This window comes from Centrocercus urophasianus, unplaced genomic scaffold (genome assembly GCF_019232065.1).
Source record: "Centrocercus urophasianus isolate 14NV4802_14NV808 unplaced genomic scaffold, USGS_Curo_1.0 seq_13, whole genome shotgun sequence".
Lineage (NCBI taxonomy): Eukaryota > Metazoa > Chordata > Aves > Galliformes > Phasianidae > Centrocercus > Centrocercus urophasianus.
The window spans coordinates 34,277,307-34,300,931 of NW_024884475.1; the positions used below are offsets into that span (position 1 = coordinate 34,277,307).

The 23,625-nt window shown below is 34.5% G+C and overlaps 2 long non-coding RNA genes across 4 annotated transcripts in view; both read left to right on the forward strand.

Annotated features, from left to right (window-relative positions):
• Positions 1-5,818, forward strand: part of LOC122157062 — a 245,839-nt gene extending 240,021 nt beyond the window's left edge. For both annotated transcript variants that reach the window (XR_006167765.1, XR_006167766.1), the window contains one exon: positions 5,685-5,818. This is a non-coding gene — a long non-coding RNA (uncharacterized LOC122157062). The remainder of the gene's footprint in view (positions 1-5,684) is intronic.
• Positions 5,819-13,565: 7,747 nt separating this feature from the next.
• Positions 13,566-23,625, forward strand: part of LOC122156841 — a 32,931-nt gene continuing 22,871 nt past the window's right edge. Inside the window, exons 1-2 of one of the 2 annotated variants that reach the window (XR_006167673.1) lie at positions 13,566-14,240; positions 14,540-14,669. This is a non-coding gene — a long non-coding RNA (uncharacterized LOC122156841). The remainder of the gene's footprint in view (positions 14,241-14,539; positions 14,670-23,625) is intronic. The other variant, XR_006167674.1, reaches the window with a different exon arrangement.

Sequence of the window (23,625 nt, forward strand, 5' to 3'; positions counted from 1 at the left end):
GAGATTTACATACATTTTCCAAAGAGCTTGCTGTATCTCTGACAAGTGTTGAAGTAGTAGTTGACATCTTTAATAAGAACATGAAGAATATGAGTAAAATACTACAGCCATTAATTCATTTCTGGTTTGGTTTAAATCATAACAACAACAGCACAAACAAGCAAACACCACTACCACCACCAACAACAAAAAAACAACAAAAAAACCACCCAAATAATAATAACAATACAGAACTACTGTTGAGTTCCTATTAAAAAAACAACTTTACCCAATTATAAAATTCACTCCTGTAAGGAATCAGACATTAGAACCAGCTCTAGTTCAGAGTTCCATTGCTAAAAGCAGATAAATAATTATGTAAGTAACAACTAATCCTCCTTAAGTTGATGCAAGTTCTCAAGTGGTTTGGTGTTTTTTTTGTTGTTGTTGTTTGTTTGTTTTTTGCTTGTTTTGCTTTAATATTTACTTTAAAATGAAGATGATAATTCCAATGCATCGGTTCATATGCAGCTTATTCTTTGTTCATATACTTATGCACTTTGGGTGCTCTATACAATGAATGAGGAACTGGTTGCAGGAGAGCTGCACCAGAGAGCATCTTCCCTGTGGAAGGGACAACATTCTGACAACATTCCCAATTCTGACACATTCCCAAGTGAGTGTCTTATTCAGGAAGTTTAAATTTTTAAGTGACAGGTTTGTTAAGGAAAATGGAATTAATATCAAGGAAATCTGCAAATTTCTCCCAAATTCTCTTCCAGCTTTTATTGTCACCCTAGTGGCTGTAGGTGAACTTAGCTTACTGTTAACTGAAACTTAGCTGTTCTGTGTTTCCCTGGACATGAATGATGTAAAACTTGCGTGTTTATGAGAATATGAATTTTGCTCAGAATAGAAAAGCTTACTTCTTTTTCTCCTTTACCTTTTCCCAGTGAAAATTCCTAACAAAACCGGGATGTAGCATTCATTATGTTATAAGGAAAAATGTCACATAATTTAATGTAAATAATTTCCTTGATTTAATTCCTTGATTTAAATTATCTATTTTGCTAAAATAGGTAATTTAACTAAAATATGTAAGCAAAGATCTGCTGGAATTGTTTGCATTAGATACAACTTGGCACCAGCGTAAAACTGCAATCATCAGGTGAAAAGCAAGACATATTAAGCAAATGGAAATGAAATTTGTCAGATTGAGGATAAAATTTTTTAATATTTTTAAAACACTGAAAATTTATAAAACCATTCAGATGGCACAGTGAAACTGGCATTGCTGGAAACCATAATATAATTTCTATTCAGTGTTTTAAATATTTGAATCCTATATTAATACATTTATCTCTACATGTAACACCTTATTTCAAAAAGTCTACCTGGTGAGATGGTTATGAAATTTATTTTTTTATATATTTTTATTAAGTAATGCATGATAGTGGATTCTCTTGAGAAAATTATAATTTAATTGTGAATACTGTTTACCTGAATTATTCATTTGCTATTTTACTTCAGTGATTTTGGGGCTTAAGGTTATGATGCTTAGCTATATTTCTAAGAGTTCTTAAAAATAATTGGGTAAGAAATTATGTGTTGAGCACCTACTTATTATTCTTGATGGTTCAGGACTTATTTAAGTGTTTTAATCAAACAGTAAACAATGTGTTTCTCAGGCTACTTCCAGTCCTGGTTTTTGAATCACAATTTGCAAGCACTAGAGCACAAACCTTTTCATTAGGCAAAACAAATATTTGTAGCACTTTGTCTTTCTCAGTCCACACAGTAGGAAATATAAAACAGACTTAATGTTAGAGGCAATGCATACTATACTGTCTAAATAAATACACAGAATTAGCCAATCAGTAAGCTAACATGATTATAATTAATCTCCTACATCTGCAGAATGTCTTATCCAAATCACTCTTAATTGATTACCATTGATATTTTTCTGAATTGCTAATAGAAATACAGCTTTTAGTGAGGAAAACAGTCTGGTTTATATTTTCATTAGACTTGCTGTGTCTGTATTGTGCTGCACCTGCCTACTCCCAAAATGCTTGTTATAGCTGTCATATACTTTTATGAGGATAGAGGCAGTGTTCTGGCAAGCTAACTTGACTCAAATTGTGTTCAGATATAAAACATGAAGACCCACTTGTGATTGCAAAGGTAGTAAGTCTAATTTGATTAGTGCTCCAGTGACATGGCTTATTATGAATGTCATTTGTCATTTCTCATAAGTGCTCATGAAAGAATCATTTTCAGAGAAGGTGTAATTGAAGTTGGTGAAAACATTCAGCACCTTTTGCGCTCAGGGAAATAGTCTATATATTGTGCTCAATGTTGGCTTAGAACAAAAAGAAACAGGAAAAGCAACAAACAGGAAGTCCTACCTTGCAAACTGAGTGAAAAATCTTCCCTTGATTTCAGTGCGAGTATGACTTACTCATTAAAATTTGTGTAACTGAGTCCCATCTACTAAAAATCCACACACTTTAAAATCTTCAAACTGTTGTTAAACAATGAGGACTTATTTTCTAAAAATGCTCTATCTTTCCTAGTTGCTAAGCAACTAGGTTTAAAGAAAAAGGCCAGTACCTCAGCTTATGCGAACCGCAGGGAAATTTATATATACACAGATGCACACCTGTTTGTCAAAAGACTGAGATTATGCATTAAGTTAGTATTTCTTTCAGCATATTGTGTGCACAAAAGTAGATGGATAAATAATTTTATAGAACTGGCAAAAATTGTATCTTCTGACAATAAGAGAAGTATCTCTTCAAGGTATATTAAAAAGGTTTGAAATTTTACTTTCTCAAACCACTTGCTGGAATTTTTGATTGAAACTATTTGTTTTCCTCTTCTTAACTTTGTATTTTGTCATATAAATATTGCTGAAAAGATTCATTAAGACACCATAAAATACTAGGGGAGGAAGCAGAGGGAAAAAAAACAAAAACAAAAAACCCTGTTTTTCCTGAATATTCTTTCCATTGCCAAACAGCATAATTCAGGTTAGTTGTAACATAATGCTATTGTGACTGCAGAGTGCAAGAGTGATTGATATTTTTGTTTTGGTACTTATATGGTTAATTTCATGGTATATTTGTGATATTTCCTGTTGTTGTAGCTGGGAAGACAGGCACTAATATGAATATAAGCCATGAGTAAACTTCAACTTAAATCATGGAACCAAACAACAGAATCAGGTTGTATTTCGCACAGGAGAATTATCTTGTAAAATATTTTAAGTACAAGTGTAGTTTGTGGCATAGCTATGACAATTTGAGATTTTTAGGGAAATCTGTATTCTGGTTTTTAGTTACTTAAAATAAATAAAGCAATTTAAAAAATGCATCAGTATGAAATTTTTTCAACTGACACTCTTATACTTAGATTTCCATATTTTAGAATGAAGTAGAAATCAAATTTGTGCAATGAGCTCATTGCATTCATTGTTCTGCAGTTTTTCCTATCCTAAAATTATTTACATCTTGCTCTTTTAAGAAGTCAAGTAACAATGAATAACTTTTCTTCCAGACAAGTTCTGTCTGCTTTTACATAAATAAACTGTCTTCCAGATAACTCATTGGAAATACCACAAATAATTACTCACCAGAGCTGGCTGCTCCAAACAGTGTGAATGACTATGACAAAAGAGAATGTGAGAAAAACTCTGTGGTCTTTTTCAGTATAATAAATACTATTTGGTGAACTCATCCTACAAGCATTATATATGATACAATGCTACTGAATTAGAGTTGCTTTGACAGATAATTTACAGGCTATGCAATGGAAAGATAAAGAATTGCTAGCTGGCACTTGGGGAAAACTGTGATAGCGGCAGTATCTCCAGCATCTGTGTGCTGCCTTTTTGAGGACTTTCCTTGATGGGAAACAATGCTCAGGTATATGTGCTTACATCAGGTGCATTGTAGGAAGTGTTTAGGGAACAAAGTTGGGTGAAGAAGCAGCAATAAGTAATATCAATGTAATGCTGATGCTTTCATCTTTCTATGGATCTGTCAGTGGAATGACTTTAATTCTTCAAAAATGGATGTCTATTTTATTTAATTTTAATAGATTATACTAGCTGTTATCAGGAGAAAATGTTACTTTTTGAAGCCATGTGCTTTGCATTTTAATTATCACCTACTCTCTAGTCGTTTGAATGTGTTTAATCCATTATAGCAGCAACTGTTAATCAATTCTAGTCACTGATTCATATTAAATGACATATGTAGAAAACAGTCCATCTGTCTCTGTTATATTGTTCCATACCTTCTTTCATGTTTCCATTACAAATTCTGTAATAAATAGTCTGATCATTTTGAGTGACATGTGGGATCTTTATTGGGCAAGGCATTTCAAGTACATCGGTCTTTTGACTGGTTTATAGATGACAGTCCTAACAACAGCTATTACCTTCCAAAAGTCAGCAGTATTGAGGTATTCTTTATATTCCTGTCACCTCTTCTATTTTTTTTTTTTTCAGGATGTATATTGCTGTAAAATTATAGAATTTTCTTTTTTTTTCTGTTAATCCAAACTTTTGCTGTATGATTATTATTTTTTCCCTGTTATGCTGAATCAGGCAAATAACTACCATAACCTCTTTCTCTGCAAATCTTAATTGTTGTGTTTTTTTGCCTAATCCTGTTGCTATTCTTCAGTTGCCTTTGTTACTTTTGCCTCTTCATCTTAATGGGCATGGCTTTCTCATTACTCTTGAACATTCTGAACTTTTTCATATACAGTGTTAATGAGACTGTCAGATATGTCATTCTGCTGCTAAAGTTCTGCTCATAAACTTTCCTCAGAGCTTCACCTTGCTTTGTTTTCATATCTTCTGTTTTGGTATATTTGTGCTATGATTTTTTTTTTCTTTCAGGCTAGCCTATGGGAACAGAAAAGTGAATTCTAACTATTAAATTAAAGAATGTTTGATGCATCTAATCCATGTGATGTTCCTGAGCAAGATGCTCTAGTTACTGTTTCCTCAAGTTGCTGTACAATTTCCATGTACCAACACTCGTTGCATCTGGTAGCTGCTAGTCTTTTGAGAGTGACTCTTTCTTCTTCATTTAGATCATATTGGTAAAAAACATTCTAATCAGAGATCTCTGTGCTGTCATTCCTTCTGTAGTTTTTGTTGTATGTAAAAATATGCCATCCTAAGTTAAGATATAGCATAGGTAAGAGGGCATCTTGCAAAGTACTACGAGCACTACAGAAAATTGCAATAGCATATGAAGATCTTTCTAAAGAAACAGTGCCTAGATTTTTATTGTTATAAGAGTTTCTGTGAATAGTTTGTACAATGAGTAAATTTTGCACTAAAAGTGAACACTAACAGTTAAAATTTCACACTTTGTCATAGCTGAATCAAAGCTTAACTAAATATTTTAGGTGTCAGGAATCAGAATGAAAGTCCTGATGGGTTTTCATTTTGTATGTCAGCCTATTTAGTCCAAAAAACACAGAATGGTAACTTTTACTGAGTAAGTTGTAAGGTGACTTATTTTCTGAAGTTTTGGTTTACCTCCTTAAATATTAATATTTCATTATTGTAACACTTATTTTCAAGTCTTCTAAAGAATAAAGCATTGTCAATTTTTAGTTTTTTGAAGAGACACTTCTAGTACACATAGGATTTTTAATACTGCATGTGTTTTCTTCTGTTTCAGTCTAAAACTGAGCTGGTTGGCTGGATGATTGAAGGGGACAGGTAGCATCTGCATATTTTCAGTCTGAGTAATTCAAATTCTCCTCTGAAAGCCATCACTCCCGGTGGACTTTGTAGCAGTCTCTGGAAATGGAACTGGGACTTTCAGTAAGTAGCTGCAGGGGAAGTACTTGGACATACTCATACCATGTGGCTGAGATCAAATGCTCTTCTTTTACTGGAACTGAAATCAAGGACATGTGAACTACTAGTAGTAGCCTGAAGTACTCTGAAGTAGTGTAGCGACATTAAACATTCATGGTAGAAACTTTAGGTTGAACTAGTCTCTTAAAAGAATATGCTAGTTTTTCCTGGTCTTTCTGTGACTGTCATTCAGTTTTGCCATATGCGAATTAATGGATACGAAGAGACCAAATAAATTCTGAAAGCATTAAAGAAATTCATGACAAAATGCCTAAGACCAATCTCAAACTGAATGACAGGAAGAGCTGAAAGATTTCAGCTTCAATCATTCTCCTCTCCTCTCCTCTCCTCTCCTCTCCTCTCCTCTCCTCTTTTTTTCCCCTTGAGAAATCCTCAGTAAATTATGAAATCACTATGATTTTTCCTTTCTAAAACTTCCAGGTGAGAAGGACCTGATAGCACAACATAGCCACAAACTGATTTGGTTTTGAATGAAAGCATGCTAGAAAATTGCAGAAAATTCCACCTGAGCATGGCTCCTCTTGTCTGACACAAGAAGTATGTTACTTTTTCATGAGCAGCATTCACACACCCTATCTGTGAGGATCTGTGCTTTAAAAATTCATTTTAATGTTACTGGTGAAAGCAGTTTCAGGCCAACCAATTCTTACTAAGTCCAACTTGAGAAAACAACTTCTGAAGAAAAACAAAGGAAATAGCTACTTAGAATACCACTGTTAACCGAAGAGATTAACAAAAAAAAAAAAAAAAGAAAGATTTTGGCTCTCGTCTATCAAATCCAAGCATGCAGTACTCTCTCTGGACACAGATGTACGTATATTTAATAGCTTTGGAAGAGGTATTATCACAGATGCCGAGCAGGCAGGAATGCATAATTGCTTGTTGCTACAAGGCCTTGGCACCCCAAGATGCAGTATGTATCATCTTTACACAGGCAACAAACAGCAAGATCCAAAATAATCTCACTCATCTCCCATTAGTTTTATAAAGTGCAATTATGATTAATTTATTCACTGGGAAAGCTAAAAATCATTTTCTGTGCACATCATCTTGCTAAAATTTTGACTTTAGAGATAACAAGGAAAAATGTCAGCATCTACATTCCTCAGCAATGACTGAACAAAAACTGCCTGCTCTGTTCATTTGTCCTGATTCCTCTTCATCTGTAAGTACAGAATCATTAAGTTTGGAAGAGTCCACTAAGATTATCTAGTCCAACTATCAACCCGTTATTGCGATACCTACTAAACCATGTCCTTCAGTGCATTTACCTTTTTCTTGAAGTCCTACAAGCATGCCTGCCACTGTTCTTTAATTACTTTCAGATAATTAGACATGTGACTCATGGTCAAGAGAAGGGAAAGAGTAACAGAACTGTGAGAACAAGTGTTTCTTGTCACAGAGCAAGGGAATTTGTTGTTTGCAGAGTGACCTAAAATTGTTTTCTTTTACTCCTAGGTGTCAATGTATTGATTCTGAAGATATTTGGTCAACCTTCTGAGGCAGGTTTATCTTTATACATTGGAAGTATATATTGCTTTGCTTTAATTCAGTAACTTTTTCCCAGTAAACTGGAACAACAAAAGTTGTAAACAGTCTCCTTTAGCTTAACAGCTTAACTCAGTGTAGTATAGGAACTTCAGATAACTCATGATCTTCCAATAAGATCCACACTGTGAAGGTGTGGGAGAGATCCAATGGATCCCAAAAAGCAAAAAAAAGCAGAAAAAGATTTGATTCTTAGAAACAGTTAGACACAAGAAAGAAGGCTTTTCAAGAAATTCTTTGAAAAATCCTCTTCTGAGTCGCTAACAAATTAGGCTTGACATTCTATGACTATGATCACGCAAGTAGCTAAAGTGAAAAAGCCAGAGAACATCAAAAGCAATTTTCAGGACATCCTGGGTACTGCTTGTTCTGCCATCCAGTACAGTCAATAAAAACCTTTCACTGACATTTGTGGTTTGGGATTGAGGCTCAAAAAGAGAACAAAGTAATCCTGGTGATGGAATTGTGAATCATTTCACTAAGATTAGCAGGCATTTTGTGACAAAATAGAACAAAACAGACAAACAGCTGATTTGCAAAAGGATGCAATAGCAGAAATCTGTTGAAAAACTCTAAGTATTGATTATTTATTTATTTATTTAGTATTGATGATGTAATATTAATTGTAGTATATAAATTACTCAAACCTAAAAACTGTTTTGAGTATGTTGTGTCACAAATAGCATGTGATTTGCAGCAGGTAGGTTAGATTCATTTCATTAATTAATTCAATGGCATAAACTCATTTATTATTCTTGCAAAATTCTAATAATGTTGCATTAAAAATCCACTTTTTCTAAAAAAAAAAGTTCAAGCTTTTGAACTGTCATCTGTCTTGGACTGATGTGTTAAGTTCAAACTCATAAATCTCATTAAAAAATTATAAAAGGTAATGCATTGTTTAAATATGACTTCTAAGGAGTGATATAGACATGTTTGTGAAATATTGTTTTCTGCTATTTATAACTTCTGGGGTTTTTTTTACTAACCTGCCCTGGGTCATACTTTCTGATTATTACTAGCAAAACAAGCATCAATTAGCTTATCTCATTAGCTCATTGTTAAGGAATATTTATTACGCGGTGTTATTCATGGGAAAATATGTGATTGAGAATTGTTGCTTTTTTATCTAAGTTTGTCTAGTAAGACCAAAATAGGAGCAGAACCTCTTCTAAGGAGGCAAAAGATTGTTATGTAAATATATATTTTTTTCATTTTTAAGCTTTAAAAATAAAGAGTATGGCTGTAACTGGTGATAATGACTGGAGCTTCAGAAATTTCTGGGGAATTTCAAGGACTTGCAGCATTTCATGAATAAAAAAATATTCCCAAAGTATTTATTAAGTGTATCTTCTCACTGCTGAGGATCTGTTTTGTATAAATCTCATGAAAAATTTCAGTCATGGCTTGTATGCAGGTTTCATCATATTCATTTATTCCAGGTCCACAGGAGGCAATCATTCAAGAAAGATGCCACTAGTAATACTTATGAAATGTTGAGCCCAATAGTTGTCAGATGCTGTTTTATAACACTAGCAGATGAAAACAGAAGCGCATGCTACGCAGGCTTCTTAAAGATACTTAAGTGTGATCCCAAATACTTTATCTGATTATACATTACCTGAAATAAATCAAATCCACTTTAGTGTTTCTGTTGCTATTTGCTTTGCTCATTCTCACTTTTAATCTAAGTGGGGTTTTTAGGCTTCTACTGAAGAATGGTTGTCTTTCTGATAATGCATGAACAAAAGTCGTAATAAAACCCTGGGGGAACTTTACATGCAGATTGTTCTAGTTGTCTAATTGTTCTCCTGAGTAAAAAGGAGTCTTAGAGTTATTGATAACATCTACTATATGCAAAAACTTAAGTGCATTGTAAATTCATTTAGTTAATAAACAATGTCTTTCAGCAGAAAGAGAGCCAGGGCATATTTGTCTTTCTTTAGTTGTCTATTTCAACTGTGAGTGACTTGAATTTATTTTGTCACCATCTCTAAACTTACTTTTCACAGAGATGGGAGCAAGATAATAAAACTTCTCACAGACTTTTTTCTCTGTATTTAAATGGTAATCAGTTATTTTTTCAAAGAAGTTTTAAGTTTTCCTTTATGATCATTTCAGAATATTAAATGGAGAAACAGTAGGTGTGATTATAATGGACTAATTAATATATATTTAAAAGATATTTCAGTTTCTGTCCTTAGTTCAAAATAATTTAGGACTTCATTTACACTAGTTATGGGATTAGTAAGTATTAAAAATAAAGACTTAAAAATTAGTATTAAAATCAGGGTGAGAAATTGTCAATCAAAATCTGTAAATACCTTAGAAGCTTTTTTTTTCAAGTATTAAAAAAATATATTATACAAAACTCTGATAAACAGTCTTTCAAATACTGAAATTTATGCACAACTTTGAAGAGCAGGTTTTTTTTTTTTACTGACTTTTCACTGCATGTGAAGAATATTTATACTGATCACTTTTTCAGCAGTTATTTGTAAATGCTCACTATTTTGAATAGTTTTTATCATGTCTGCTTTTAAACAGTTGTATTATTAGCTTTTTGTTTTAAGTTAATTTATGTGATTGACATTTGTAATACACTGTTTATTCATCGTTGCTAATATTCATTAAACCTCTTTACTTCCGTGCTTTTAATGAACTTCTTGGTGTATTTTACTTTGCTGTGTCCTACTATGTTTATATTAATTATTCTTGTTCAATTTCACAGAATCACAGAATCACAGAATGGCCAGGGTTTGAAGAGACCTCAAGGATCATGAATCTCCAGCTCTCCTGCCACATGCAGGGCCACCAACCTCCACGTTTAATGCTAAATCAGACTGCCCAGGGCCCCATCCAACCTGGCCTTGACCACCTCCAAGGACGGGACATCCACAACCTCTCTGGGCAGCCTGTTCCAGTACCTCTCCAATCTCTGGGTAAAGAATTTCCCCCTGATGTCCAACCTAAATCTCTCCTCCCTCAGCTTGAAACCATTTCCCCTCGTCCTACACATGTCAACCCTTTCAAAGAGTTGATTCCCCTCCTGTTTGTAGGCTCCCTTTAGGTACTGAAAGGCTGCAATGAGGTCATCCTGTAGCCTTCTTTTCTCCAGGCTGAACAAGTCCAGCTCCCTCAGCCTGTCCTCATAGGGGAGGTGCTCCAGTCCCTATTTAATTTAATTTAATTTAGAAGTATCTATTGTCTTGCTGTCATTTATGTGTCTGAAGCTTTTCTAGAATACAATTTTTTTCCTGTTTCTGTCATTATTTATCAGAAACTGCAAATGGATTTGCAGGGAAGAGAGAGCATTTGGCAAAGAGCATTTGGATAAATAGACATATTACAGATTCAAATAGAAAAGCTTTCTTACACAAACCTTTATTGTTCTTGAAAACTTGTTGCAAAAAAAAAACAACCACTGAAGACAGGATTTTGCCGATTGTGTCTGCAAAAGGTATTTTTGCCTTGTGAAAGCAGAAAGGATTTCCCAAATACGTTCTTCCATGCTGAAAGAAGATCAAATCAAACAAGTGAGATTCTCCTGAAAAAGGTTGAGCATTTGTTTTGGAGAGGATCTTATCTAAAGTTAATGTAAGAATTAATTAACTGGGGTTTCCTTGTAGCTCACGATCAACTTTGGAGATAGCAATGGTCCTTATAAACTACTCCAAATATAGTGATAGTGTGCAAAATGAATCATTCAGCAAGACTATTCAAGTCATATTCTTGCATATTAATAATGGGACTGTTTGCACATTAACTGGACTTCAGTCACCATGATGCTACTCAATCTAAAGATCTTTTACTATGACAACTGCAATACTTTCATGCAGAAAAGCCACACATCAAATCTGAAAACCTTTTAAATGGGCCAGTGCTGTAAAATAAGTCTTCATATAACCTGAAGTTTGAAATAATCCAAACTTAGAGGCAATGGAGACTGATAAAGGTAGAAGGGATTAAGGGCAAAGTAGTTAGATGGAAATGAGAAAGCAGCAGTTCTGTAGGAAAACTCAGGGATAATCAAAATCACTTCTGAAGGAAAGTTAACTCTTCTAGAGTTAAGCCTCTCTGTTATAACACAACACTTGTAAGATATTTGAATAAGGAGCCATGTAATCCTGATTACACATAAAAACACTTATGCAATCTACAATATAATTATGTGAAATTCCCTCGTTAGTGGAACATAGATTTTTAGAGTGCCACTGTATGCATTATATTAATTTAGGAATATTTGTATCAGTAAAACAGGAAAAACAAAAGAAAACAATACAAGAAAAAAGTGTGTTATATTGTCTTACTTTGATGTAAATTCATCAGAATGGTGTGATAGGCAGGGAATCTGCTCTTAAGAGATCTGAAATCTCTTATGTGAATCTCTTAAGTTTTACAAAAGAGAGAGAGGAGATCAGTCCTAATTTGTCCTGCTGCTCTCCTTCCCTTAGTTCTGGGAAGCTAATATAAAAGTGCTTTCTCATATCTGTAGTTATTAGAAGGTGTATTCAGTGCTTTGAATATAACATTCGTTTGACTACCTGGTTACAAGAAGAAAGAGCTCTGTATACGAATAAGCATATATAATGGATATGGTTAGCCTTTAATTATAAAAGGTTTAAGCATTAAATTCTATAGAAGAAATATGTTGCAGAACTGCCATGCGATAGCACCCTAACAATAGTTCACACTAATATGTCTAATTAGGCTTGTTCTAGCATTTGTCACATATAAATTCAACAAAAATGCCAAAAGACCATTTAATAGACTATTTATAGTGATTTTTTATTAAGGAAATTGAACACACTTTTTATACAATAATTTTAAGTCTTTTCTTTGCAGACTGTCACAGAGCAATTCATTTAATATCCAAAGTCCCTGAAAGATGACAGAAATATGAAGACTGTAAGCATATGAATTTCTGAAGGTCTGATAATGGTTTACAAGTGATTGTATTAGCAGTCCCAAAGCTGGCTGGATGAAGAACAGGCATCACATGGCAATTTATAAAGAGGATTTTTGTTCTAATTGGAATGAATGCAGCCCTGAAACAGATGAAATAGACAGTGTAGATTTGACTGTGTCACACATATTAAGCAACTAGAAAACTATTTTGGGAAGACTAAGTATGCATAAAAATATCTTATTTTTTAACCTTTTCTTACTCTCATGTCTCTTTTTACTTAAACACATTTTTTGTGATGAAATTCACATTCATTTTTATGGCATTAAACTGTTACTTATATATTTTAAAAATGCAATAAAGTTTTGTATGAAATAAAAAAGAAAACTATACTACTTGTGGGAGGAAAAGATCACTGGCTAATAATAGCAATCATAATAAGTAGGAGGATGTAAGATCTCATTTGAGATCTTACATTTGAGAATCTATCATTTGAGATACTGATATTGATATTTATATAATCCTGTTAGGCTTGCAGTATGGAAGAAGTTGAAAATGGACGTGAAAGAGAATAGGAGGAAATGAGGTATGGTACTTCCAATACTAATTGGTCAGGAGAGAATTATTGCAAATGTAGATACTTACTGGGAGGAAACGGTGCAGAAGGCAGAAATGGCTGAAATGACCTAGAGATGACAACACATTTAAAAATGAGGTAAGTTCTAGTCATACAGTACAAGAAGAAAAAATGCAAGCACACCTTATTATGGGGTCAACAAATACTCCACCTATGTGTTACCATTGAAACAGTCTGAAAATGCTTTATTAGCAGATTGTGATAAACCAGGATGTGCAGGAGTAATTCAGAAGTGAAATAAAACAACCCTCTAAATTAATTGAAGCTGTTGGGGGAAAAAAATAGTAAAATTATTTCTGTAATATTAAAATTATTTCCATTACTTATTCTGAAAAAAATAATTGAAGGCATTCTATTTTAAAATTTCAAAATATATTGAGCAAATGATTAAATTATTTTGGCTTTATTGCTTTTAACCAGGAATACTTTGACTGAGAAATTATTTTTATTTTAGGTAAGTACTATATTTCAATAAAAGTAATATTTATATGCAAAATGAATATATATATCCAGAAATCTATGTGTACGTGTGTGTTATATGGTGCTTGTATATTTGTTTCAATCACAAATTACTTATGTATTGAAAGCCACAGTGATGCAGGAAGAAGGGAAACTGGATAACGTGTAGGATTATGTTACATGTATAGCAGTACGTGTGTATAAAAACGGCCCCTTATAAAAGTTATTGGTTCTATTTGCATGTGAGACAGTTAATTTTCTTCTTGGATTCTGGTATGATGCTATAATTTGACTTGAGGAGAAAAACTGTGTTGATAACACATTGGTGTTTTAGTTGTCGCTGAGCAGTGTAGTATAGAGCTAAGAACATATCAGTTTTTCAGCTTTTCATACTGTCCTGCCAGCAAGGGGGTTGGATGAGCACTGTAAGCTAGGAGGGGACATAAACAGAACAGCTGACTTAAACTTGCCAAAGGCATATTCCATATCATATCATACCATATCATGTGGAAAAAAAAAACAGCCATAAAAACGAGGGGAACTGGCCAGGGAAATGGCTGCTGCTCAGAGACTGGGTGGGCATTGGTTGAGAGATGGCGAGCAACTGTGTTGTGCAACACTGATTTTGTAAATTTATGTTACGTTATTATCATTACCATTGTGATTTTCCTTTACTGTCTCGATAAATAAGTATTATACTCTCTAACCAAGAGCTCTATGTTTTTTTCCCCAATTCTCTCCTCATCCTCACTGGAATTGGAGGAGTGAGTGAGTGACCAGCTGTTTTGCGAGCTGCTTGCCAGGTAAATTACAAGAGAGGATCAACTACTGGTTAAAAGAGAAAAACAGCTATGCCTTTGTTGCTACAGATTTGTCTTCCTATTTGGACAGATTCTAGAGTACTCTATTAGACAGTAATGATGGGAGCAGAGGCTTTTGTACTGGGGGTTTGGAGGAAAGGCCAGCTGCATGGTTTGCATATGTGGGTGGAAATGGGTACAGAACAGAGTGTTTCTGCCTTTGTTACCAAGCAGTCTGATGTGTGATTTCTTATAAATGCCTTGAATGAAACCTGTAGTGACTTTTTCCTCCTCTTTCTAAGAAGTGCTTAAAGGACTGGCACAGTTACCTCCCATGAACCTTCTCTTCTATCAAGTCATGGCTGAGGATGGTGGGGAGCACAGAATTGCCTTCCCTCTCCCAGGACTGAGGACCAGGACATAAACTGCCAGGTAGTAGGGTAGAAGTCCTTGAATTCAATTTAGAATATGTGTATTGCTGTGCTTAAGAACTTACATATCTTGATGCTTTGATTTCAGTAGGTTTTGGGGTTTTGTTTTATTTCTTCTGGTTTATCTTGTGAGACAAGCAGGTATCATAGTTTGAGGTTCCTTGGTTCGCAGTAGTAAATGTTCAGATGTAAAAAACATATAGAAGAGCATTTTAAAACACAAAATACTTACAGAAGGGAAAAAATGTGTTTTTTCAAATCTATTTATGTGAAGGTATTTCTTGTAGTGTCATATCTGGTGCATACAAGACTATGATTTACTTATCAAGGTTTTTGGCTCAGTTTTCACATGATGATTTGGAAATCCACGCCCTACCGTCTCGATTGAAATTATGAAGTGAATTGGAGAAGAAGAAATAGATTTATAGCTAGCAATTGCTCAGTTTCTAGTTATTTCAGTAAATTCAGTTACCCAGAGGAGTTTGAAACAATTCTGCCCATCTTCAGCTTGGGAGGGCTGTGAGCAGGACCTTAAATGAAGAGCTCCTTAAAAGGCAAAATGTTGTTATCAAGCGTGCGATGGGGACAAACATTGTGATACAACTGAATGTCATTGAGAGGCAAACTACTATATATCAGCCCTAAATAATGAATGCAAATTGTGTTTTTAGGATCCAAATGGGAAAGCATAAAAGTCTACGAAAGCTTTAATTTATGATTTGTTCATTTAAAGCGTCAGACCATTAAGTGTCCATTAAATCACTATTTTATATGCTGCTAAGTGCATCTCTATCATCAGAATAAAAAGATAGTTTTAATTCACCCTGTATCAGATAAAACATTTTAATAGAAGGCATTTGTGATAACAAATTGACTGGAATTGGAAAGCAAATTAATGCTGAGTTCTGACAACAGGATATCTTTATGAATTTGTTTTTAGTGTTTTGTATGTGCATGAACAGTTACATCGTGGATCTGTTTATTTTTGTTTAGATTTCAGTTGCGATGATTCTATCCCAAATAAAATTTTATTTTCATCACACTGGTAGGGTTCTTTAGACTCCTATGGTTCCTACTAACTTATTGTGAAGCTCAGACTATCTTTTTTTAAACATTTCATGATGTTCACTGTCCTCTTTACTAACTACTTCTATAATTTAGGATGTGTTCTGAAAATGAGGAGTAGAAACAAGTAGATGAGAAGAAATTGCATGGTTTCCTCCCCTGGGCTATATCGAGATTTGCTTTTATTTTGAGGAAGATGGAATTTTAACACCAGCCCACAGAACACTCATTTGGAGAAATTGAAATATTTTGTTTTGGCATTTTTGATTGAAATAGAACACTGTATTCCTGAACCTGAAATGGTTCATTTTCTTTTGTTCATGAGCTGATCAGCGTGTAGCCACATTTGTATTGCTGTTATTGCCTGGGCTCCCATTTTCTCTGTGGGGTTGAGAAATACTCCTCCCTGGATAATGTGATTGAAATACATATAGCTAGCTAATGACTTACATGGCTATATAATTGGCTGTAACTTGAAACTTCCTCACTTGTGCTAAAAATGTCCAAATTCCCAGAAGACAATATTCTAAGAAAATGATTATCATTGATTTTTTAGCAGAATATATTGTCCTGTTTAATACAATAAATTGTTGCCATTTGGACTAAAAAAAAAAAAAAAAAAAAAAAAAAAAAAAAAAAAAAAGGCAGTTAAGCAGTTTTCAGAAGGAAAATATACTGGTGTTTGGAAAACAAAAACATTTCCAAACATAATTTTTAGGTGAAATTATTTCCTAACAATTCTGGATTTCTGTTCCATGTCAGTGTATGTATGCATTGACCTCAGGAGAGGTCATTCCCTGTCTCTCAGGACTTTGTGGCTTGCTTCTGTAATGACAAATTCTCATTAATGGGAAGGTTCTCAACTGTGGGAAGGAGAAACTGAAAAGCAGAAGGGGTAAAAAGAAGCTACTTATAGCAATCTGTGGCCTGGAAAGACAAATAAAGGGCAATCCTGCAGTTCCTTGCTCAGACACTCTAGCCAATTAAGCAATTATATTATCACGGGCTTCTCTGAGTAGCTTTTTCTGCCAGCCCATCTGCTCTTTTCCTTAACTTCTCTGAGTCTGCTATTTGCAGCTCTTCCATCTTTCCCTGAGTTGCTTCTCTATCACTGTTTTCTACCTTCTGGCTGTCTTTTCCCAAGCTTCTTCCCTGTTATCGATCACATAACAGCAACTCCTTACTAAGAACTGCTAGACAAAAGGCCTTGTACTCTTATGCTTATCTTCTGCGATGATTCAATATGCTGTAACAATAAGCTTTTAAAATACATCACTTTAAAATCTGTTTTTAGTGACCTTCTGCTTTTCCATATGTGAATAATTCCTCCAAAAAAATTCAAATTCAGTACCTTAAAATGTTTTTCAACTTAATTCAAACTGTAAAGCAAATGTATATCTTTTCTGTGAATTGGAGGAATTGTTGTTCACAGTGTGAAAAGGATATTTTCAAGAAAATATTTGCTTGTTCATCTTAGATATCGTGTAGTTTTTCCAATGAGTCTATTAATCTGTATTAGTCACTTATATAGATAAGAAAATGACTCTGAAAGTGAAGGCATTTATCTATTAACAACAAAAAAATTGTGTAGTGCATTACTTCAGTTTGGCTCAATTGTTCTGTTAAATTTGGACATTTAGTTCAGATCCAATTAACAAAAATATCAGAACTAGGAAGCAGATGAGGAAATGTGTAGAAATGAAAAATTGCACTTCAATTAGATTTTTGTTGTTTCTTAATATTAGGTTAAAGGGATTTATTGACAGGGATATATTTAAATTTTTGTTTTGTTTTATATTATTAATTGAACTAAAGATAGAATATGTCACAGGAAAAACTGAAGTGTTTAAAGAAAGAAGAAAAGGTGCCTTTAAGTCTTGTGAACATGTTGTGTAACAGCATCCCTCCAGCACTTTGCCAGACTGTCCTCTATTATAACAGATCCTAAAATTCAACAACAGCAATATGGATTTATGCACATTTTATATGTATCATAGGAAAGACTTAGCTCCTTTTTTTTTCTCCTTTCTTTTACTAGATCTTTTGTTTCTGCAAGTAGAAAATCAATCTTATTTAATGCATCAGGAAACTTTCTCTCTTAAGACTCGTTGCCTTTCACTTTGGGTTATCCTCTCAGCCAAATCCTGCAAGATTATAATTGATTTTAAAAGTCAACAGCAAAAGTATTTGATCTTTGGGTGACAAACAGTCAAAGAGGAGCCCTCAGGATCAGTGTTAAACATCAATGAAATTAAATTCATGCCAGAATAGGCAACTTAGAAAAATTCAAAACCAGCTGTAATGTTGACAGTAAGCAAAATGAGGCTGTTAGTCAACAATGTGTAATGTCATAAACTTGAACAAATCATTATAGAGCAGCTGAGGCTTGACTTAAAGCCAAATAAGCTGAAAACAGGCAATATTGTTGAGACAGGTAAGATGCATTTATTCAAGATGGTAAAATAACATTTAAATTAGAATAAAAGCTGAAGTTTCAGTTGATATGTTCGAGATCATTTGGATATCATCACCTAAAATGGACAAAGGCACCTGTATGCATTTCATGCACTGAGTGCAAATCTGGGGCCACAACTTAAGAAGGGCATTAAGCTATTAGAGTGCCGAAAGGAGGGCTAGGAAGAAGAAGAAAGGTATAGAGAGCAAGATGTATGGGGAGCAACTGATGTTCCTTGACCTATACAAAATGAGTGTAGACCTCATCAGCCTACAGCTCCTCACAAGGAGTGGAAGGTCAGTGTTGATGATAGGTTCAGGGCCCAAGGGAATGGCATGGAGCCATTCAGGGGAGGGTTGGTTGGGTGTTAGGAAAAGGTTCTTCACCGGAGGGTAGTGGGCATGGAACAGGCTCCCCAGGTTGTGGCACCAAGCATTCTGAACTACAAGAATCATTTGAACAGCACTCTCAGAAATATGATTTGATTTTGGGGTGGATCTTTGTGGAACCAGGAGTTGGACTTGATGATCCTTTTGATCCTTTCCAATTCTAGATATTCTGTTCCACTCTTTTACATGTACTGCTACTAGTAGTGGAGTGTTCAGATCTAAACACAGTGATGGAAGTCCCATTAGAAGTAGTGGGAACAGCATCTTGAATGTAGTGGAGGTTTTGTTGGTTGTACCATAAATATGTGAGACAGACCAAACAATCTTGATTGCTGTTTGCAAGAAACAATGGTGGAACTATTAACTACTAGGCTATGACAAGCTACCAAATTTATGCCATTTATGTCAGACTAAAAGAAAAATGTTAACTTACAGCTAAAGAAAGGGCCAAACCTCTTTTGTTGTTGCTGATTTCTTTTTCAGTTTTGCTTTTTCTTTTTTCCTTGTTGTTCTTTAAAAGAATTCATGTAGAAAACTGTAGAGAGAGTAGCTTAAGGCCTGTTTTCTCAAAAATATGTAAGCATAAATACCAAGAGCACCCAAAACAATACTGGTATGCAAAACAGTAAGGCAAAGATCAAGGTTGAGTTAAATTGACCAAACATGAAAAAGCACAAAGCAATCTGAAGCCACTTAGCCATAGGACAGAGGTATAGCATGCTGTTGAAATGACACAACCACAGATGAAACAACCAGAAAACTTCTTCCAAGAAAACAAACTGGAAGACAAACTTACACAGCATGTCATCAATTTTCTGAATGATAAGAAATAGATATAATGGGAGAAAATGGTGGTTTCTGGTCAAAAACAAATTAATAAAATTGTGTGAGTGATATTATGTTTTACCATTACATGCAGCTTTTTTTTTTTTTTTTTTTTTTCCAAATAATGCAAAACAGCTGGTAAAGCAAATGAAGAACAGAGTACAATGTTGATTTTTCTGCAGTAGTTCTAAGTAACGATATTGCAATAATCTGATGCACAAATAAGCTCAAGGATACCAAATGCTGAAAGAAAAAAATCAGTTGTACATAAAAATGAATGCTATAATTTAAGTTATGCAAAGTTTTACATACTGTTTTGCACATATGTTAACTGGAAATAAGCAGTATTTTCTTAGAGATTTGGAGCAGCTACTTACTCTTGTTAGGAGTGGATCTGAGACATCTCTGAATATGAAGGACTGTTTTATTCACCACACCTTTTGGATGACTCTGTTCTAGGTTGAAAACATTTATATAATGTTTCTTCCTTGTAATCTGTCATCCTCTAAAAATATTTTCTTCAGATTATTGCGTGTTGCCTATGTTTTTTTAAGTGGAAAGTTGATTATTGAATTTTATTCCTCAGCCAGGAGGTATGTAATTAGGATGCATCAGATTTAAGTTGATTTTAATTTCTTTTCTAGAAGCAGGAAATGGTATAACAGATCATGCGTACAGGTCCATTTCTATGAGTGCAGTCTGCAACTCCAAGTACAGATACAGGTTTAAGTCTCAATCCACTGAGTTTCAATCAAGAAAAGGAAATAAATGAGTATTTGGGCAGCACAGACATAGGAAATCAAGTATAGATTTAAGTTTCATCACAGGCCCAAATATTTAATCATAACAGAATGATTAGTACACACAATTTCATTCACTTGCATAATTCACTCAGTGCACATTCATTCATGTCTAGGAAATACTTGAAGTCCACTCTGGGTTTTGAAAGGCTCTGCCTTCATACAAAGCAGCACCAATCTGTCTACAAGTCCTTCATTATCAGTCATCCTTCAGGCTGAGAAACCTAGGAATTGCCATTTAGCAGTCAATAGTCATGAGTGCCTGTGGCTTTAGCTGATATTATTAAAGTTAATAAAAAGCCTTGTATTGCCACTTAGAACGAGGTGACTTTTAAATCTTTTATTAGTGCTCTGAAATCTAGGTCTTCTCTAGACTCCATTAAAGCTAGTGGAAGACTTTTTATTGACTTGGAAGAATCAATAATGTGAATAGCTTCTCATGTTCCTTCTTCCAGTTTTCATCTCTGCGTTGGCTTTCCTATCTGTGTCTCCAGGTGATGAAGGGAGTTGTGCAGTTAACTCTGATGCAAACAACAAGCTGAAGTAAACTAAGCAAATCCCACTTTTTTATCTACGTTTTCAAGCTTGTGAGACTTTATAGCAGGCATTGAGGTGACTTTGTGCCAGCTGGTGACCTTGTAACACTGACTTGGCTGTGTTTTCAGTTCTATTTTCAAGGCCTATTTGTTGTTTCTCCCTTGGTTGTACTAAAGTCTGTTGCTTTGTCAAATATTTGTTTCTGTTTCTGTGTGAGTAAACATCTAACATAAAATTGTTTCAGAATTTGTATTCAGCTGACTGTTATGCTACTGTTTACCAGAGTTCAAAACCTGGGCAAACAGTAATTTGTTTGAGCTGAATAAGTAATACCTTATTTTAGAGGGCACAAATAGCCATATAATCATTTTGAATTAAGAAATTACCATATCATTTCAGGCTCATTACATGGATATTTATTCTCAGCAGATTATGTGCAGACTGTTACAATAATAACTAATGTAACTTTTATTTTAAAAGAAAAATAAGTTTAGTAGAAAAGAAAGAAGGGACACACTTCTGGTGAGCTCCAAGGCCTTCAAATGGGAATTCCACCAGAGATATATGAAGCTAAGTTTTCAGGTTGAATACTAAATGACTTACAGTTCTTGCACAGTGCTGAAATAAAGAAGCAATTAGCAATGCACTTCTTATTTTGCACTGTTTCACATGGTATGGCAGAGTTGTAGACTACACAATCCTAATTAGGAAGGGCAGAATTCCTTCACATGGCTAAAGAGATTGTTTATATGTTTTTCATCTATAATGTCTAAATAGTATAATTTCTTAAGAAGTGAATTTCTTATGGTTACCACTCTAGTTTTTTCAAATACTTGTCAGGAAACTACCAGTCATGAAATCTATAGCAGTCCTGGAAGCTCTCCGTTGATGCTTGGTTCTTGAAACAGAAATACCCTGAGATGACATAATTGGCAGCTCTAACTCAAGCAGAGAGTGAGAGCAATAGGCTGAGAACTGCCTCAGCTCTAAAGTCTCCATTCTTGCCTTTCTATAATAGAGCAATTAACTGATTTGTGGGCTAATTGAATTCAGTTTTCTCTGTGTTCATTGCACTTCTATGCTCAGACATATCACCATGAGGGTGCCGTGCTTCCATCAGTTAAAGCCCTCTCCAACCTAACAGTGAATCTGTGTTGTGTTTCTTCCAAGACACTGATCACAGACTAAGGACCAGCAGTTTCTGAAAGTCCCCATCCAATAGACACTGTGAGTCTTCAGTGAGCTCTGCATCAGGTCTCTATCATGCCCCAGCTTTTTTCACAGGACCTATGGCTGACCCAAGTCTTCAGTTTCCCTAGTTCAGCTTTCTCAAACAAGAGTAAGATTGCTCTTGGTTTCCTTTCATGATTATAAATGCCTATTTAATCTTTCTAATCTTAACAGCAGCTGAAAAGGCTAGCAGACAAAAATGTGAGAATATTTGCTGTGAGGTAGAAATTCACCTAGTCATAAAATAATTGCTTCTAAACTGTTATTCATTCATGGCATGATTCTAATTACATTATACTTAAGGGATCATAATGAAACAGACTTCCAAATTTACCCTGGAGCATTTTTTTTTCTGCAATATTGGATTGGAAAGCTGTAATTTGAATAAATGAAATGAGTAACTGAAGACAGACTCTCCACTTTCCCTCTCCCCAATATGTCTCATTAAAAAAAAAAAAAAAAAAAAAAAAAAACCTGCATCATTTAAGTAATTAGCAAGATGTTGACAAAATGTAGAAAGTGCACAGCAGATATTTTGTATACTCAGCTGAAAACAAATTAATAAACCAGATTTCCGTACAGATAAGCCAAGCTTGTTTTCTGAAGGGCAAAATTCTTATATGTGCATCATCAGCTGAAGATGCAAGAGGCAGTGAGTGAAGAAATGTTCATGGAAGCTGTAAATAGCCTTGTTATTCATTTGAGAAAGGGAGAGCAATGTGTGTTATATAGACGCAGACCTTAGTTCGTAGAATAAAGGAGGTAATGAGTGCTGTTGCTGTTCAGCACAAGAGAAACCAAAATAAGTATTGGAGAATTGCACTATATTTGCTGTGATATACAACAGCAAGAAATGACTAGATTCTACTTCAGACCTTTCCTTGCCTTTCCTTCCGCTCCCATGAGCTTGCCCTGCTCTAACTGCATTCCTCAGCTGTAATGGCAGTTTCCTGAAGATCAAAATTTCCTCTCTGTTGTGAAGCCTGAGCTTTGTGAAAGTCAGAACTCTCTTCTTGTTCTGATTCAGTGCATTTCTTTTTTTGGTCTTGTTCCTTTATAATACTGGCTTGATTTCAGTTAATTAATTCAGGTCAGTGCATTCCTTCCACAGATGATTGGAAACACAGGATGTTTTCCAAAGACTTTGAGAATGAGCATGTCCAGTGAGATGAGGCTGCTGTTAAAGAGCTGAATGCAGGCCAACGCACCTGAATATGATCTAATGAGCGTAGTGCAAATAGGCATTTTGGATGTGTTTATTAGACAAGTCATTTAATGACAGATCTCCCCAGTATATGTGGGTGTTGTCCTTCATGTTTGAAGATTTACCTCTAAATTAAAAGCAGCCTGGTCTTTTGCTCTCAAATTACTACTTAATCTTAATTCCCAAAATCACTGTGTTTCACTACTATAAAAGAAAAGAATTCTTTCAGTGCTCTATTTTCACTCTTGATATTTTACTTTTAGAAAGGATGGAGGGAAGATGTGCTCTTTCAGAGGGACCCTTCACTGTGTATCAATAGATGGCAGTAGTTGAATTTTCATATTAAAAAAAAAAAAAGAAAAAAAAAAAAGAAAAAAGCACCTGGAAAATTGCTGCAATTGGCTTTTTTTTTAATTTTTTTGTAAGAAAGAATGAATGTACTCTTTTATGGC